The 15438-nt window shown below is 40.6% G+C and overlaps 1 protein-coding gene across 3 annotated transcripts in view; it reads right to left on the bottom strand.

The window, feature by feature from the left end:
- The window catches only part of Srbd1 (S1 RNA binding domain 1), a 161843-nt gene that overhangs the window by 23258 nt on the left and 123147 nt on the right, over positions 1–15438 (bottom strand). The gene's annotated exons all lie outside the window — the stretch shown is intronic.

Genomic DNA, 15438 nt, shown 5'->3' with positions numbered 1-15438 from the left:
CTTCCTTGGTGAATGTGACTAAACATTTCCAAGAATAATTACTGTCAATCCTTCTCAAAATCTCCAATTACAAGAGAAACTGCTTCTCGCCTCATCCTGCAAGCCCATTATTAACACCAAAGCCAAACAAAGACACAACAGGAAAACAACACCCCTTATGAAAATACGTGTAACACAGTACTAGCAACCCGAATCCACAAGAAAAGTTACAGCAGCTTAACCAGGAATCCTTCTCATTCAAGGCAGTGATAGCCAGTTTGCAAAAGGTGCAGCTATCAATTAAGGCAATGCAGTGTCAAATTAGATGTACAATTCTGAGTCTTTATCTATTGTAACCCTGTCCCTTTCAGGAATATCGCCCTGTAATTATGGTAGTGATACTAGGAATAAAAAATAAAAATAAAAATTAAGGTATTTTTTTTAACTTTTTAAAAAAAAGGTAGCATAACCTTGCCATACATAAAATGTACTTAATATGAATGAACTCAAGAACTGAATACACATATTTTAAATTGCAAATAATCCTTGACATTTAAAAGTTTTAAATTTAAACTCACAAAAAAGAAATATCTTGAGAACAGAATGCCATTTCCTTCTTAATCAGGGCACCAGAGACTGCAGCCACTCCTTCCTGTGCTCTCTTCCAGCTGATGGAATAATTCTCTGAGCTCCCAGTGGTCTTTGGAGATGGGAGTTTTGTGGGGGTTCCTTGTATGCACCTGGATGACAAGGAAGCTGTCATCCATATTTAGGTGAGAGCTTTCAGGGAAGCAGCTGTTTGGGTAGCCAGGTAAGCCCCCGAGTCAGCCTTATTAAATTCACTGCTTCACCATATCCAGCTGGGGTAGAATCTTTACTTTGGTCAGCCACAGGTGCTCTCTCTGGGCTCAATAAATGTATCTCTCCAGGAGAAGTTCACACAAGTAAAAAAAAAAAAAAAAAAATTTATAGTTTTCCATCGAAGACACATCAGTGCGTTTTCCAAATAGTAAGAACATTGTCACACATATGCATATTACAACTATTAAAAACAAGAAATTAACGCATAGGCCCATTCAAGTTTTCTGAAGTATCTTAATTATTCTGCATAGAATTGTGTTACCAATCCAGAACTCAACTTGGGATTATAAACTAAATGTAGTTGTTTCTACATATTTTTGTTATGCATCTTCCAAATGGTTTCTACTGATCCCCAAATCTTATTATTCATGCATGTCTGTATGAGATGCATTAATGACTATTATGTAGACCAATTATTGCTAATATTAGACCAAACGGGAATAGTTATTTTTTTTTACCTTGACTCAATCAAAAATATAAGAAGTGAATGAACAAAGCTTGAGTGTATCATGGAGTCTCACAGCATTGCCTTCACATATTCAGAGCTGGAAAAAGCTCACCAACAACCTACCAACATTATGTGTTTGGCTCCCACATATACATAACGTAGTGCTTAACCTTCTAATAATAGTGTTAGTCACTTTTCCATCACCACGTTAAATAGTTGACACAAACAGCTTACAGGAGGATTTGTTTCAGGTTTCCAGTGTGCCGGGGAGAACATGGTAGAGCAAAGCAGTTCACAGCACAGTAATCAGGAAGTGAAGAGAGATGGAAAGAGACACAGGGCAGGATACAACACCCAAGAACACGCCTGCATTCCCTGCCCCACATCCTACATCTTCTGGCTACGTACTATGTCCTAGTTTGAAGAACCTCCCCAGATGGAGGACGCAGGCTTCAGCACATGCGCCTTTTCCTGTGTACTTCATATACAAACCACAACAGGTGGTAAAGTTAGTATAGTGTTTTCAGGACATTTTTTTTAAAAAATTAGATTCTATTGTAAAGAGTGACATATGCTCAAACACATATGTGATGGGTAATATGTCCATGATACAAATGCACTTCCTCCAATGGGTCAAAGGGAATAAAAAGCAATATTCTAAGCCAACCACGTTAGTCCTACTTCATTTACTTATTGATGCTAAATAAAATGTGAGGGTAAGTCTGTCAGGGACTTAGAGTGAGATGCCACTATCACTCATTTGAGGTAATTGGGAGCTTTGCACCATGTGACAGGACAACCTTGAGAGTAGCTGACTCATTGAGGATGGTCTACATAAAAAGTCAGGAGCTCCAGAATGAACAGGCTCTGTACTCACTCCTCTGGGTTTTGGGTAATGAGGGTTTCCTCATTGCTTGACAAAGAATAATATATGTTTATATATATATGTATATATATATAATGCTGTTCTGCTGTTCAAGCAGCTCTGAGCTGAGACCACTAGTGTTTTTCTAAACAAATGCCTTATCTAAGGACTTAAAGTCTAGCAAGGAAGATAGAGACAATAAAAACTTACTACTAAGTATCTCTGAACCTTTTTTCTCCACTCAGGCATTATTTAAAGTTTTATAACATCATTTAATTAAATTATCACATCAATCTATAGCATGCCTCTATTTCTCACAGTATCGTCACCATAAGAATGTATTCTAAGGAAACAGCAACACAAATAACTGTAAAGCCAAGTGTGTCATTTGTGTGCGCACATGTGTATTCACATGTGCAATCTAAGACTACATCCACAGGGGACTCAGACAGACACATGATCAAGCAGCTACACAGTGTAATATTATGAGACCAAAAAAAAAAAAAAAAATCAATCAACCAACCAAACAGCAGAGGAGACCAGCTATTTCACCAAAATATTTTATACAAAAATATCCATGGCAATCCTGAGCTATAATGTAGTCCCTCAGTTGTATATCACTTATGAATGCACGTGGGTACTGCTGTCTGCCATCATCACAGACATCTCTGATGATTTCCTCCACCTTTCTGCTCAGGAAGGAGTTAATATTCTCTTGTCCATCTGGGGAGGAGGGACTCCTAAAGGCCCCACACAGTGCCCTGACACTGGTTAAAGCAGGAGTGTCCACGGCTACTCCTTCCCAGAAATTGTGCACAGAGCTCAGTGCTGCCAGTGCTGGGAAGTGATGTGCATGCAATATCTCTCAGAGATTCGGTGAAAGCTGCGATCTGACACAGGGCTCTACCTGAAACCACTGGTCCAAGAATTGAGGGCCCCGGGATTGACTGCGAATAATCCCAAGGGCCTCGGCCAGAAAAAGTGGGCCATTCTATTTATTTTCAGAAAGAAGTTACCCAACTCTGCTTTTTTTTTTTTTTTTTGGAAAGTTATGTGAATTATATAAACAGATGCCTTTAAATTTAAGGACATACTTTTTGGGCCATTATATTTTTACATAAAATTTATGAGATTAAAAAAAGGATTATAAATGGTCATTTATACTAGTCAGCTTTTTTTGAGGTCAGAATCCACATTTCTATTATTACTTTACCACAAACTTCAGAAGAACTGCTCACCAAACTGCTAGTTTTATTCTGTCCTGAAGCACCAAAGTTATCTCACAATGTTTCTTTCTTTCTTTCTTTCTTTCTTTCTTTTTTTTAAAGCCTTTCCATATGCAACAAAATTTCACTTTATATATTCCACACTAAACTTCAAGTTTATTCCTTTGTAGTTCTCTGGCACAGTACTCTTTTAGAGTCTTTATTTAATTATCATTCAGGACCTTACCGGTCCTCAAAGATGACCGAAACACGGTTAGAAACTAACTTGCGAAATGAAATGGTGAGGCAACATCAGTTTACAAGGAAAAGTCTACTCGATTTTAAGCAAGGCAAGCTTTTCCTGATTTTCTCACCCTGCATCTACTTTGCTTTGATTGACTAGTGGCAGTTTCTAAGAGTCATCCAGGGGAGTGTGTGAATGACCCATGAATGAAAGAAGTGACAGGAGCTGGGGAACCATTTGCGAAAACAGAATAGAAGACAAAGGTCTTTATGAAACCCCGTGGAAGACAGGACAGAGATCCTTGAGCCACTCTGTTCTAACGCTGGCTAATCACAGATAATTGTTACTGAAAGAAGACAAAAAATGACTTTGCAAAAAAACAAGAACAACAAGAGTTCTTCAAAAGCACATTCCTTAAAACACGCGCACTGAGCACCACAGAGGAATGCTGCGCTTCAAATGAGTAAACCATGCAGTGGCTTACTCACTGTGCTTATGGGGCCCTGGAGTTAAGATGGCAAAGGGCACTAGTCTTTCAGCAACAAAGGGATTTTCAGGATTTGGAAACAGACTGAAATATGGCCAGTGGGTAGAAGAAGAAAACAGGACAGGAAGAAGTCCTTGCAAATCCTCCTGATGAAGCATGTGGAAAGGGAGGCTGGCGACTGCTAACACGGTGGTAAGCATTCATTTTGCATGAGTTTTTACTATTTAGTGGGAATCAATTATTCAAGCCAATTTGACAGAAAAATCCTTGGGACTACAACTTATTTGCTCTGCACAAGACAAATTGATTAATTTTTAAAAGCCTAACCTTTCCGGGCATCAAGTGAGTATCCACAGATGTTTGGTGAGATTTCTTCACTCTGCATGGCCAGACTCCTGTTTCCATGACACAACGCACCTTTGGGAATCTTTATTCAGCTCACAAATCTCCAGCAGCTTTTCTGTGTCTGGCTTGATGGTATCTTATGTTATATACACCTTAACATTTGACAACTGATTAGACAATAGGCAATGCAGTGCTATTATCTGAGACAAAGGTACTAAGTAGGAAAACCACATAGAGCACACCCTCAGTTTCTAGATGTGAGGCAGTCTTATGAGCTGAGGAGGTACACACTGGAGCTTAAGAGTGCCAACAAACTGGGATTTTAGGAACATACCACAGAAAACTATGCCTGAAGAGCAAAGCTCCAGATGTTTGAATATGAGATACCGTACTTAGTTAAGATGAACACAAGCCTAGACCTCTATCTAGGACAAGAGTTTATGATAACACAGAAGAATAAGCTACCCAGAAGACGGTAGGTCACATAGAGATTCCCAACATGACACAAAGCCTGGAAACAGAAGATGCTCTATCCTTATCAATTTATTGAGGGAAGACCATCGCACTCCACCTCTACCCCAGATATTTGGTTGAGATACCCCCCCAAAAAAAAACCCCAAAACTAGTAGGCTGTTAGAGGCCCAGGGTGAGGCTAATGTTCCCATTTCAAAATACCCTTTCCACTTATGGGTCCACGGTCAGTTCTATAAGACATTAAAGAACGAACTACGACTGTTCTTCCAGAGGACAGGAGCAGGCACGGGACTTTGTAACTCATTCTAGCCAACATCACTGCTATACTAGGTAGAGACATTTCAAACAAACTATAAGCCCAAAACTCTCATGAACAGAGATGTAAAAATCCTTACCAAAACATGAACAAATCAAATTTAACAAGTTACAAAAAGAATTATATGCCATAACCAACTGCCATTTATTCAAGATATCAAAGAATAGCCCCACACTCAACAATCAACCAATAAATTCTATCTACCCCACCAGCAAGCCAAACTACATAGTTCTATAAATGGATACAGAAAACATTTGATAACACTCATGATAAAACTAGCATTTTGCATATAAAGGGAACACACTCAATTTGATTAAAACATTTATTTAAAAAATAAAATCACAGTAGAGAAGACACAAGCAGATATATTAACATAAAGTTCTGTCACATTTCAATTAATCAATGAATGAATGACACTTAAAATAAAAGATATCATTTACTTTTGCAGTTCAGAAATAAAGAATGTTAAAACTATATATGTAAGTAGTCTCTGCTTCTCTCTCTCTCTCGTGTGTGTGTGTGTGTGTGTGTGTGTGTGTGTGTGTGTGTGTAGAAAACCACACAACTCTGGCAAAATACACTAAAGAATTCAATGAGTGGAAGCTATTATTGTTCATGGACAGGACAGTCCAAAGTCAGTTCTTCTCAACTTGATCTATAAATTCAAATCAATACTAGTCAAAATTGTAGCACATTATTTTTAGGATACCAAGTTGGTCCTAAACTTTATAGAGACTAGGTAAGACTCAGAGTGACCAACGCAACACTGATGAAAAAGCAAGGTAAGAGGACTGACAAGACTGAACTTGCTATAAAAATTTGGGGAGGGTACAATGACAAACAACAGATTAAGGGAATAGAAACGCCCAGAAAAAGTCTCATACAAATGGAAAGATGCAATCTTTGACAAAGGAACAGAAGCAACAGTGAATCAACAACCATGTTTTCAATAAATTGTTACTACAACCACTAGACAAGGAAAAAATATTAAAAATTAATATAGACACAGAACCAAAGTGAATCATGGACCTAAATGTGAAATCTGAAACTATCAAATTCTTCACCAATCACAAGGGAGAATTCTAAGTGACCTGGCTTATAATGGGAATAAACTGATAAGATGACTTCATTAACTTGAAAATCTTCTGTTCTGAAAAGGACACTGTCAAGAAAGTGACAAGACAAGCCGCAACTTGTGAGAAAATATTTGGAAAAGTCATATCTAATAAAAAAAGCAGATTTCACAGGGATAGCAACCAAACATGGCGTAACAAGTTACGATAAGATTAGATATATACCCTTACATCAAGGCTGAATGTGGCAACTGAGTAGGAGGGAAAAGGCTCAAAAGCAGGCAGAAGAGTCACAGACAGGCCCAACTCCCACTGTTAGAAGTCCCATTACAATACCAAGCTATACAGCCATAATATATATGAAAGGTGAAACCCAAAAACTATTTTTTTTGTCCAAAATAAGCCACAAAAGAAAGAAAGGAGGAACAACTGGCAGATGAGAAAATAAAGGGAACATTCGCCCTCAATTCAGCAATATAAACACACTTACTATATTCTAGTGAAATACTTCAATTAAATGACAAATTTGCCTTTCATCACTTAAAGTCTTTGTATTTTATTACAGAGTTAAAAATTTTTATTAATAGTAAACTTAGCTGAGGAGATGGCTCCATCAGTGTCTGCCTGCTATATAAGCATGAGGACCTGAAAGAGACGCCGGCACCTGCAAAAACAGCCAGGTGGAGGGCTGTCCTCCTGCAGTCCCAGCACTGTGGAGGTGGAGCAGGCAAATCCCTGAAGTTCATTGGCTAGCTAGCCTAGCTACACTGATGGGCTCTGGGTCACTGAGAGATCCTGTCCCAATAAATAAGGTAGAAAGCAATGAAGAAGATACCTGCTGTTGACCTCTGGCCTACATATGCATGTACACAGTACACGTGTGCATGCATACACACACAAAGAAGCAAAACACCAATTCTGATGATCTCAGCTAACAGTTTAGAAGGGAACACTGATATTCCACTACGCTGTCCTTATCTTAGGTTTAATGGCTCTAGAGCAGAAGTCTGGGTATTTGTCCTATGGACCGACAGCAGATGACTTCCTAGATACTTCACACCCCTGACTTTAAAAGAGAATTTTCTTCTATGTGAAGTAATTCTTTTCAGAGCTGGAATCACTCTCATCATAGCCTTCCCAGACTACGGGAGAACTAAAAGAAAAGGAGTACAGGTAGATAGCGTAAGCTTGCTATTAGCTGCTTGTTTGGTCCCAATCCCTTAAAATTTGGATCTCACCCGTATAAGTTCCCTGTGATAATAAAGATTTAAATAAAATAGAGCTTTTTTATGAATCATGAAAATAAGAAATGAGTCTTTTCATATTATCCTAACTGTTCAGTGTTTACATTTTAACCAGCCCAGGCTTTCTCTGTCCTGCAGCAGGTGCTCTTATGTCCCCTAGTGGATACAGGATGATATAGTGGAGAAAAGACAGGCAATGCTGGCTCAGCAAAGACCCACAAATCCAAAATGCCTGCCTTGCCCACAGACCTCTATAACCCAAGGCTCTGTATGATCCACTTGGTCATAACAAGGAAAACATTCACACATCTGAACTGGGCTACACTTCTCTGCCTCATGTGTGGCCACCCAGCTATAACATAATCTTGGCTCATGACATATGCATGAACAAATGTATACCAATTAGTGACAAAGTTTGACATGACACAACACAAAAGAGCCGGCATTTCCACTGTAAATCTTTATTTTTAGTGATTTGTGGCTTAGTCAGAAAAGCAGACTTCAGAAAAAAAAATAGTGAAAAGACTTAGCCACAACAGAGATTTTTTTTCCTTCTAATAAACTAAAAATAAAACCATGTAGAAAATCTGATCTGAGCTACGGGACACGGACACGTCAGTAGCCTGGTGCGTAACTGTCTAAGGTGGAGTCGCTGGAGCGCAAAGAACAAACGCAAGGTTTTTGTTGTTTTTGAATAGAGAAAGTTGTCTGGTGACACCTCTAAGCTCTAAAGATATATATTTTTTTCCAAATCTCTCCCCCTCTCTCTCTCTCTCACACACACACAAGGTCACACACATAGCTGACTATCAATTGGCTGTTATACATTATTATTAGAGATAGCTTCCCCCAACACTGATCCACAGTAGCACATTTCTTCAAAGTTTCGGCATACAGACAGAAGGCCAGGTTCTCTTTGCCTTGTGGATCCCTTTCTTCAAGCTGCCATGGCAGCAGAGAGCCTGAGGCATCATGTGGTCTACAGTAATCCTGCACTCCGAGCTTTCTGCATTGCTAAGGGTAAACAATGAATTCTAACCTTCTGCTCTCTCATTTCCTGTTTTCATCTGTGTTCATATGCCATGCACATACCTGTGAAGAGTGAATACTTCATTTCTTTACTGGCATATTTGGTACACACTGACTGCTGAATCTTGTCATTGTCATTTGTATTTCACTGAGCACTAGATTAGTTGAGGATGTTTTTCTGTGTTCATGAGCCACTTACACTATTCTCTGTATTTCTACTTCCTGAGGCCTTGCTGCCAAGTACATGGTAGGTACTCAATACACTGGAGAAAAGAGGGACAACCGGGGCCAAATTTCTTGCTCTTGGATTCTTCTTACAGAGGCTGAGAAACTCTTCTAAAGAGTTTCCCTAAAGTCAGAAGAGATGCTGGGGCATAGAACAGTCTGACACCATGACGATATTAGAAAGAAAGCCTTTTTTAGCAGTACAACCAACAACAAACTCAGAATGAAGTTGTGCGCTAAAGCATAAGATGTTCTAGCATCCTATATAAGACTGACCACAGGCCCTTGTATTCCACACTCACCATGTCTGAATGAGAATGGTTTCTGGGTGAAGTTCTAGATTAAGGAGTTCTCCTGCTCATTCCCACCTGAGTCAAAACAATTTCTGATGCTCTGCACTGCAAACTTTCATGTCTTTTTCCTGGAGATCAAAAAAACTTAGCACCTATCATGAACTCACTTACCATCTTGAGCTCCACTAATTTGACACAACTTAAGAGACAACAGAAACTGGGGGATCTGAAACCAAAATACGAAGAAATTCTACAAAGCTCTCTCCAGCTCTCAGGCCAGCCTTGAACAGTCTTTCCTAACAGCGCTCATCACAGCCAGATATCACTGTAACCAGCAGCCAAAAGTGACTCAGAGCTGCTGCTGAAAAGGCCAAGTGGCTGCACGCCCTGACAGGCAGCTGACAGGTGTGGACACAGTTTGGTTTCCAGGATGAAAGCGCCACCTTTAGAGCCATTCTTTCGGACACAATCTGTCTGTTATCTGAGCGCTCTGGAGGCCAAGGCAGGATAGTCTCTGCAAGTCCACACCTGGTTTTCGAGAGGTCCAGTCCAGTGAAAGCTGTGTAAGGAGACCATGTTGACTTTCTTCTTTTCTTTCTTTTTTAAAGATACAGTTCAATATATGACAATTAACCCTTCTCCAGAAGTATCTCCATGGGTCATGACAGGATTAAGCAAAACCATACCCACTTGTTTGTTTCACAGAGCAATGGCTTGTAGGATAAGGGTAGCAAAGGAATATAGATGTTACCAACTCCTCAGAAATAAGAACTGAACACTGTCCTTACAGGTCAGCCACACAAGGTTAGGACTCATATACTCACTCACTATATTAATTCTTCAAACCACTAAGGAGAATAGTTTATTAGTGTAAGGTTTGGTTTTGAGCAGCTTGTTTTAAATAAGTTTGGTTTTTAAGATGAATTTGCACTCTGTTTCCAGAGTTGTTTGTTTTCCTGACACTGAGAAGAAACAGAAGGGAAAGGGAGCCACAGAGGGCCCTCTAACAATAGAGGTATTGCTACTGTCTCAGTCATAAGGACAGAACTGTCAGGAGTATGTGCTGTTCTCAACAGAAATTCAAGAGACCAGCACAGACCATTCTAATAAGAAGCAGTGGTAAGTGTCACCCTGTGTAAATGCCACACAGTGGACTGGGCTGTCACCCAGACCTGAATCCAACCCAGCACTGCAAAAAGGAAATCAAGCCAACAAACCCCAAGTCATCACAGGCCACCACTAAGGAAGCTGAAACTCCTAAGGGGACTGTCAGTTATGCCCACTGCCTGTAACCCTGTCCTCCTGATTGTGAGAAAGACCTGTGGTTTGCTTCTGAGTAGCATGTGGCCGTCATTCGTGACTTGAGGTTACATTATGGGGTAAAGACAATTATCTAATGTTGATGAAATAAGTAGTCACCCAGGTGGCAAGGAGTTGTGGGTGGCCTCCAGGAAGAGCTGAGGCTGGTCTCAGGTTTTTTAATACAGAGAAGCTTTAGTGAGGTTTGTAGCTTCACTAATTGGGTAAATGTGTTCAGCTGGGAGTAGAGGGATGCTGAGAGTTCTTTTTTATGCCTAGGTCTGGGCTGCCTCGCAGATTTCTAACTTGTAAACTATAGGTAGCACATATGGAGGTTAGGAGTTCAGAGATCTATAGGACTAAATGGGTGGACTGCCTAATCTACAGGTCAGAGGAACATACTGTCCATGAAAGTCTTGGGAGGAGGACAGTATAGCAGAACAAGGGTCCAGAGCATTGAGGAACAAAAGTGGAAATATAGTCTCTAAGTAAAAAAGTCCTAAGAAACCTGAGTACAACTTTTTATACAGTTGCTCTAGACAAATGATTCTGAGAACTCCACCAGTGAAAGAAGGAAGGCAGCCCTCTACTGCTTTTGCCAGCGCAGTCCCCGGGCCTTTATACATGTCCACCAGCTCTAGGATCAGGTGCTGAGTCTATAAGAGCAGGTATTCTGTAGGTGACTGGGGAGGAGCTAGATTTCCATATGAACTATCATTTTGCTCAGCTGTTTTTCACATGAGGAGCAGAAGGCAAAGTGCTACCAGGAACCCATACAAGGCTGCCCAAGTTCACCCACTTCTTCAGAGAGGATCCACTTTAAGTAGTAACATAGAAACATTAATCCTGGGTACTAGGAGATGTGTACAATCTTGGAATACTGTCTGAACCCATCCCCATAGGCGTTGGTATAAGAAACATTGTTTCCCCATGTTATAGAAGAAGAAACTTAAGCATAGACAAGTTAGGTAAAAAGCTGAAGTTCATACTGGCAATGCAGCTGAACAGAAAGCCTCCATCTTTGGAGCCCAGGCATTTACAACTCAAGCAAAAAACCCCAGCTTTTCTGCTTGAGGTACAAAGGAAACCCTTTGTACCTTAGCTCTCTGATCTTTTCTAAGGGCATGTTTTAAAAGTAATCATCAACATACCTTTTTTTGTTTATACTATTTCCCACTCATTCATACGATTTGCTACGACTAAAACTGTTCTAATTGAACAGATAAACTTTAAAATTCTGTATTACAAATCTTACATAAGTGGTAGCTGTGCGCAATTTTAGGAGAAAAAGAAGGTAAGTGATTTCTAAAGAAATGACATGGTAACTTGCTTTGACAGGGTACTAGTCTGATCTATCATAAAACTATAATTTACTTTCTCCTGTTTCCCTTCCCTCTAATTTTTCTATCCTTCTGTCACTAAGAAGGATCAACTGTACCATTTTATCTGACACACGGAAAATAATTATGCTCAGCCACCTAAGCAACTTGGCTATGAATGACAGATGTACTTCTTCATCCGGGGAAATGACTACTTTGGGACAATGTTCTTTCACAGAACAGTGTATGTGGGGCTGACATGTGTGCATGCACATAGCAGAGCCAGGCAGGAAGAAGGACTGTATCTCATCAACTGGTTTCTATTTGTTGGGCTTTTTTCTGTCTGGAAGAAATATCTAAATCTGATTTTAAACAACTGCATTTTAAGAGATAGGAAGGAGATGTGGTGACACACACCTTTAATCCCAGCACTCATAAGGTAGAAACAGGCGGACCTCTGTTGACAAGGCCAATATGGCCTACAAATCAAGTTCCAGGACAGCGAGGGCCACATAGTGAGATTCTGTCTCAAAAACAAGACAAAACAAAATCCAAATTTGGAACTGTACCTTCTGCCACAAAGAAGAAATAACATTACATTACTTGGTTTCCTTGGTTGAGCTTTTTCTAGAGCCACAATTCAAAATTCAACATTTTTTTTTCCTGTAACTAGAAAATAACTGAGGACAAAACAAGGGCAAAGGTCAAAGTCATCAACTGAAACTCAGCATGAGGTAAATGCCAGCTGATGATAAAGTTGTCAGTGCTGAATAGCAAAACAGAAAAAGGAACAGTGTGACAAGTTTTTCAACAAGATAATTTCCTTTTAAATAACTGTCATTTACTCTGTAATTATGACAACCCTGCTATTTTGATGCTAAGGCAGCCCCTTTACTTTTTCTCATCTCAAACAAGGGAAAACTTTTGAAATGCATCAGCTCTCCACAGCCACACTGCCTTAGTTATCTACTGCTGTGTAACAAATTACCACAAGCCTGGCCACTCACCACAAGCACTTATTTTCTGAGTTTCAAAATGGCTCAGCAGAGCCTCTCAGGAGGGTCTCCTATGAGCTTTCTGTCAAGAAGCAGGCTGGACTACAGCCAGGTCAAAGGTTCCTTGCAAGGTGGCTCACTTAAATAATTGCTGGCAAGAAGTGCCAAGTTCCTCAGAGGATGCTGCCGCCACAAGAGGCTCCCGTCCTCACCGTATAGGTCACTACATGTGGCTGCACATGGGTGGGGAATTTCCTTCCCAGTGAGTGAGACATGAGGATAGATCAAAGCAGCTGTTCACTGAAGTCTAGATTATCTCATACAAATGGGTCTCAGGGATACACCACTAATCCCCCTATAAAGTGCTAGGCAGAAAGGTTAGTACCATGGGGAAAGAGATGAGATCAGGGTATGAATACCAGAAGTCTGGAAACACTGACAAGTATCCTGGAAGCTGTTGCCACAGTAGACTTTTATAAGATGATACTAGTCCATGAAATACTAGAAACTGGCAGTTCAGTGTCCAAGTGGGTTCCATGTAATGGGAAGAGGGACTGCCTCTGTCATGAACTGCTCTTTGATCACTTCCCCCTGAGGGGGGAGCAGCCTTATCAGGCCACAGAAGACGACAATGCAGCCACTCCTAATGAGATCTGACAGACTAGGATCAGAAGGAAGGAGAGGAAGACCTCCCCTATCAGCGGACTTAGGGATGGGCATGCATGGAGAAGGGGGAGGGAAGGTGGAATTGGGAGGGGAGGAGGGAGGAGTTTATGGGGGGATACAAAGTGAATAAAGTATAATTAATAAAAATTAAAATTAAAAAAAAGAAATACTAGAAACTGCTGCTACATAGCAGATATAAAAAACAGTAGGTAAGAGAACACTGTTCTGGTAATAACTGAAACACAAACTAGTTACTGAGCTTTTACCTTTTTTATATAAAGGGGATTGGCTAACCAGCCCTTAGATGTCTTTCTCAATGCTACCATCTTACAATCTATAATTTTATAAAAGGAATGGTGCAGTCAGCATCTGAACTCAAGCAGCTGGGACGCAGAGCCCATGCTACCTGGTTCTCCCACCAGCACTCTTTCACGGAGCTCTGCCCCAACCTTTCCTCCCTCCCTTTCCATTTTATGGCAGAGCCTTGCTGAGCTGCCCAGGCTGGCCTCCAGCTTGGGTGGGCCTTGCCTTAGCCTCCAAAGAGTTCCTGTCATCTTAGTGGCTTCCTCTGAATGTACTTCTCAGTGTCCACCTGAAGCCAGAAGAGATTCTTGGTACCAGTCAAAACCAAGGAAAGGCAGGCCTTTGCTCTGTGGCCCCTCGCTGCGCAGGAAACACACACTTCTGACATAAAAAGCAAAGCTAGAAACCAATCAGAAAGAATGACACAAACTTTCTCAAAAACATTGCAGAGGGGCTGTACAGATGGCTTAGCCGTCAGAGGCACATGCCACAAATCCCAATGACCTGAGTTTGATCCCTGGGACCCATAGAGTAGAAAGGGAAAAGCAACTCCTGCAAATTTGCTTTGACCTTCATATGTTTGTGTGCCCCCCTGTCCACACACATACACACAGACACACAGACACACACACACACGTAATAAATTAAAAGAAAATATTACCAGAGGACAAGGAAAAATAAGAGCAAAAATCACACAGCTAAATTGGCTCTTCATTTTAAGAACTCGAGGCTGCTATTGCTGTTAAACGATACTGAAGAAAAACCATCAACATTTCAGGCTCTGAAGAATGACAACTATCTTTCAAATAGTTGCAAAGGACTTGACAAACACTTGTTGGACTAAATGGAATGTGTCTTAGCTTCTGTGGTCAAAATTTCTGGGACTCAGCTGAATGGTTCTGGCTTAAAACTTCCATGGTTTTCAACACCCCATAAACATTAACATTATTAATGCAGATCTGCCACATGAAATATTCTACCCATGTCCTCTCCGGCAAGGAATTCTCTTTCTACCCATTAGTCTCTAGTGACATATTTGTGGCACTTACAAATTTAAAAGGCTGTTGGAGTCTAATAATGGAGTCTTAAGGAGAGTCGTATGGGCATAGATCAGAAAGAACCAAAATTAATTTCTGAGAATTTACTGCATAGGTGAGGGGTCACAGTGAGGCAAGTTTCTCTCTACAATGTGAAATTACAGAGGCAGTGCCTTACAAGGGTCAAGAGAAACCAGAGGAGGAGTTAGTACTAGTCAAGCCACGAAACCCAAGTTAGAAACACATGAAAGAAACCAATGCATGGACAACATGATGAAATCCACACACTGTCGGGACTTCAAGCATGCCTGGGACATACTTGCTTTAAATAATGGCTATTATTAGGCACCAGACAAAATTCTCAGTCACTGAGAAAATTAACCTATGAAACCTTTCTATCTCAACAAGGACTAAATTTAAAGATGTAAGTTCTAGACTTCTGTCCCAGTGAGGTTTAAGAAAACATGAAGAACAACAAGAAGTAACAGGTTTTTTGTTTTTTTTTTTCCTTCCAAATCTTCTGTGGTGTGCCTGCCATGAGAAAATGTCAGCAGCCTGGGGCAGATGTTTGCTCAGGGCCTCAGTACTAAGCAGTTTGTGGAAGACGGTGGAGGCTTGCACATTCACAGAGGGATGGAATTGAGGAGGGGGCTTCCTAAGTCAGGGAGACACCCTCTCCAGAGCTCTGACTTGGGATATATGAGAGACCATACTGGATAAGACCAGCGGCA

Source organism: Meriones unguiculatus, chromosome 1, assembly GCF_030254825.1.
Source record: "Meriones unguiculatus strain TT.TT164.6M chromosome 1, Bangor_MerUng_6.1, whole genome shotgun sequence".
Lineage (NCBI taxonomy): Eukaryota > Metazoa > Chordata > Mammalia > Rodentia > Muridae > Meriones > Meriones unguiculatus.
The sequence above is the reverse complement of the archived record's forward strand: the minus strand, read 5'-3'. Positions and strand labels throughout refer to the sequence as shown.